Below are 4,905 nucleotides of genomic sequence, written 5' to 3' on the forward strand. Positions count from 1 at the left end.
AATCCCAGCTGTGGCATGTCAGGTAGTTTTCTTTTCTTTTTTAATTCAGTGAAATAGTTGTTGATTACGGCCATTTCTACCTCAGTGGGGTTTTGTGAGGATTACCTGAGACAATGTAGGGAAAACACTTGGAACAGTGTCCTTTGTACAGTCTCATGCAAGTACAGTTGGTATGCAGTAATTATGCAGAAAGTATCTGTTAACTCAGATATGACAAAGGAATCCAAAAGTCATACTGTTGTGGCTTACAGGCTCTATATGAAATCAGGCGGTAACTATTTACTGTACAAGAAGACTTATTGTGAGCTTCGGAATACAAAAATGTGAAGGCTTTAGAAATGATTAAATACGTGATGTCTCCAGGCAATATCCTGTTCACGCCTCCGCCCTCCCCAACTGGACAACAGTGCTTGTAGAATTCCTGATAGTGGAACTGAGAAAGTCAGGCCTAAAAGAGTACTTATGATAAGCCTTCTCTGAGGCAGCTTGGGTTGAGAGCTGACCTTATACTAGTAGCGTGGAAGGATGATAAGCCCGTAGTGAAAAGAATTTGCTTGCCAAAAGTCTTCCTTAACTCATGTTTTCTAAAATGTCCTCATAGCCAAAGCAGCTCTTAAGTATGTGTCATACTTAACCTATTGCTTTCTTAAATCGCAGCACTTTCTTCTATCTGGTGTTTTCTCCACTAAACTAAGTGTAGACTCTGGCAGGAAGGCACTCCCTATATTGCCTTAATCTCCTCTCAGTCTGGATCTGTGGATAATGTCTCTCTGAATAGCACCTTCAATTCCTGAATTCATCATTTTAACTTACTTACATCCTTTTGCTGCTCACTCAGACCTGAATCACTGGTTTTCTCTGGGGCACCAGGGGAATCCTTGATTTTGCTTTTGCTGCTGCTGCTGCTGTTGCTGCTGCTGTTGCTGCCACTGGAAGAAATTCCCTTGATAGGGTGCTCAGGGCCTTCATTTACACATTCATGAGTTTGGGGCTCAGCTGGTTCTCATTCCCACTCTGCTACCTCTCTACTAGGCCTAGTTATCTTTCTATTGCCGTGGTGCTTGGAAAAAAGAGCACCCGAGATTTCCCACATGAAAAATCCCCCCCCCTTATGACGGCAGAGCCAAGAATTGCATGGGCATGACGTGAGGGCTGTCCTAGCTTATTAAATGCTGCGTTGCTTCTGCTAAAAAAAATAAAGGTACAGTTATGTATCTTTATCTTTATTCTTGCTGTTTTCCTAGGTATCTTACTCTCTTTCCCCTTTGTCATTGAAACAGATGTATGTATCTCAATGAGAGGTTGTAGTAGCGGGTGCCTGGCTTTCGTCTTTCTATAAATACCTGAGACTATTATTCTAGGAGCTACTGAAGCAAAGGAAGCAGCAAAGAGGGGGTGAGGAAGTTAGTAGCACTTGCCTACCACGTGTAAAGTTCCCAGTTCAATTCCAGAAAAGAAAGCAAAAAGCTTAAATAAACTGTTAAGTTTCAAACCTGGACAAAGACTGAGGTGCCTATTTAACACATCAAAGTGGACCTGGCGGCTAGGTTCTCCCAGCATTCTTCAGTCCCTACCTGTTACTGGGTATGGCTGGCATACCCAGCCCTCTACACTAAACTTCTGCAGCCCAGGGGTTGGGCTGCCCTTCCCCCAGAGGCTCTTCCTTATACAATCCAGACATTTTGGTTATCCTCTCCAGTATCTTTTGCCTCCTGGCAGCTGCACCTGTTTCCCCCTCTCCTTTCTTCCTTCCCCTCTCCCCACGTGGCCCTGCTCAGTCTGGTCATGTTCACACTGGACTCTACCAGATAACCCTGCTTCTGGCTGTGTTTTACAGCTCTACAATAAACTTCCTCCTCCCTCATACCCAGGAGTGGTCATAGCCTTTCCTTTTTATTTCTCTCTTTTCTTTTTCATTAAAGACAACTCCATTTATTTTCTAAGAGGAGAGGATCAAGAAGGAGAGGATATGAGGAGAATTCAGAGCCCAGGGAAGAAATGGATACATGTTGTGTCCAGGATGAGGATGCCCTGGACAACCTTCAAGACTCCTGTGCCTTGGACTGGACAAGCAGCAGTTGAGAGAGGTATTAGAGTTAGAAGGGACCCAAGACAGGAGAGATTAGCAGCATCGCCAAGCACCAGTGGTCTTGACTGTAGGACTAGACGTTCTTTTACAGTTCAAGTCTGTTTTTCCCCCAGTTCCTTGCCCTGGTGTCTAAGTACAATACTACTAAAGGGAAGGGACCTACAGTACACATGAGCAACTCTTTTTATGTTATCTCGTGTAAGTGGTAGGTTTGAAATAGAAATCAGTAGAATTAGGTTTTAAACATTGCTGATTTCTTGTTCACTGGGATTTCCTTTCCTCTCCTATCTACTCTTCTCTTTTGGAACAGAATCTCCTTATATAACCCCAGCAGGCCTCAGTGTTTTTCCCTTAGCCTCCCAAGTGCTGGGGTTACAAGCAAATACTACCATGCCTGACTTGCCCACTAGATACTACAAAGAAAAAAAATAATGTTCACATACTTAAGTCTGTGAAAATCTTGAGTATCTGTCTGTGGGCTTTACTTTTTGGTAGTATTTTCCAATTATTATTATAGTTATTTTTTGTTTGAGTTTTGGTTTTTAGAGACAGGGTCTCACTATGATGGTCTGGTCTGGAACTTGCTATGTAAATCAGATATCCGTGTGCCTCTGTTTCCTGAGTGCTATGGCTAAAGGTTTGCTCAACTGTGCCTGGCATTGGTAATATTGTTAATACAAGTGTAACTGTCATAATGTAATAGTGACTTTCCAATGGGGTTCTATGCAAATTTTGTTTGTAGAGATTAAGAGGTAAGTTGGTAGAAGTCTGGGCATCCCCTAAGCAACTTTCTAAAAGCTTTTGCCTAGTTAATATGAAGATTATTGTAATAATCCCTAAAATAGAAGATTTATGTTCAAAAGTGCATAGGTATCCCACAGTATTTATCTGTACAACTATGACAGGGTTTTTTTTTCCTATATGACTTTGGAATCATTTCTGAAAGCGATTCCTAATATTTCTTTAAAGAAATGGCTAAAGAAGTATATGACCTCTTTCAAAGGTAGCTCCTTTGAAGGAAAGTTCTCAAGCTTACTAAAGAACTAAGTTGCCTCTTTACTTCAATGCCATGTTGTCCCATTTTCACTGTCAGCATGGTTCCAGTGAAACAGGACAGATACCTTTTTTCTATTCTTTAAAAATGCAAGGACATAGCTGCAAATTTGTGATACCCCAGTAAGGCCAGTTGGGATATTCTTTCAGTGGTTGAGTTTGTTTTTTAAGTATCTGCTGCTTCAGATAGCATATTCAGAAAACAACCCAATGACACTTCATCTTACATAATAGGATTGGCATGGTTTTCTCCTTTCTAGGTGCAGAATGCTTACAGGGCCATTAGTTTTCTCCAACATCCTTCATGCCTATGAGCCAATGGAAATTAATAGCTATGTCCTTCTTTGGAGATCAGTCAGAGTGTCAGAGAGGCAATTTCTCTGGGCTCTGAGCTGTGGCGGGGTCTGCTAGATGAAAAGGACTAGTCACCAACCAGATGATGGGTCTGTGATTTACCTTCTTCTTCACACCAAAAGCTGGGAACATCTGGCTTTGCATTGTTGTTAGCCAGTGGATTCTGTACACAGCAGGTGACTGTCACATCTTCGAAGATTCAAAAGACCATTGTTACCTTTTTAATAAAATCCTGAGATTTTGATAGAAAGAACATGGAAATTGAGATCGAAAGCTTGAAATGACTCAATTAAGTATAAAATTATCACTAAATATTCATCATACTAGGATTGAATAATGGAATTCCCTATATTTATGTATTGGATAGAAGGAACAAAGACATTCAAAGAAATTAAAGATCATTAGAAGTTATATGTAGACCTGGACCCGTCGACATGGGCCGCGTCCGCATCAAGACCGTGAAGAAGGCGGCCCGGGTCATCATCAAGAAGTACTACATGCGCCTAGGCAATGACTTCCACATGAACAAGCGCGTGTGCGAGGAGATCGCTATCATCCCCAGCAAGAAACTTGGCAACAAGATAGCCGGCTATGTCACGCATCTGATGAAGAGGATTCAGAGAGGCCCTGTCAGGGGTATCTCTATCAAACTGCAGGAGGAAGAGTGAGACAGGAGGGATAATTACGTCCCTGAGGTCTCAGCCCTGGATCAGGAGATCATTGAGGTAGATCCTGACACCAAGGAGATGCTGAAGCTTCTGGACTTCGGCAGTCTCTCCAACCTGCAGGTCACTCAGCCTACAGTGGGGATGAATTTCAAAACACCGCCTGGAACCGTTTGAGTCTGTTCTGTTATTTTCAATAAACCTGAAAATAAAAAAAGAAGTTATATGTAAATATTTCTAACTTTCTTGATAGATGATGCTATTTAGAAGCATAAACTTTCTTTTACCAACACATATTTTTCCTTTAGAATTCTACTGTTGTACCATATCAAGGATTTTATATTTTCTCCTTTCAGCCCTAAGTGAATTATTTTAAAAAGTTAATCAACTACTAACATGACCTGTGACTCAAAAATATACCTTAAATTCTTAGCATTCTAAAAAGCATGGATTATATGAAGACATTTTTCTTTGGTATTGTCCATAACACTTAGAAAAAATTTTCAAGTTCTCCAAATAATTTTGCACGTTACTCTACTACCATCTATGTGTTACCTCAATGATCACAATAGGAGAAAGACGCAAAAGAAGGTACATTTCTCTGTTTTTAAGAAAGCTCAGTGTTCTCACAGAAGGTCTTACTATTGTCCCCATCATACAAAAAAGACAATCTTCTAACTTTACCAAAAAGATCATTCATGAATGGTAAAGATTCTTCCACCACTGATGTTTTTCTTCATTATT

The 4,905-nt window shown here is 40.8% G+C and overlaps 1 pseudogene; it reads left to right on the plus strand.

Annotated features, from left to right (window-relative positions):
- The first annotated feature begins 3,930 nt into the window (after nucleotides 1-3,930).
- Nucleotides 3,931-4,372, plus strand: LOC121437238 (annotated as a pseudogene).
- Nucleotides 4,373-4,905: the final 533 nt, after the last annotated feature.

Source organism: Microtus oregoni, unplaced genomic scaffold (assembly GCF_018167655.1).
Source record: "Microtus oregoni isolate MIOR12 unplaced genomic scaffold, Mior012 000050F_ref0000143, whole genome shotgun sequence".
Taxonomy (NCBI): Eukaryota; Metazoa; Chordata; class Mammalia; order Rodentia; family Cricetidae; genus Microtus; species Microtus oregoni.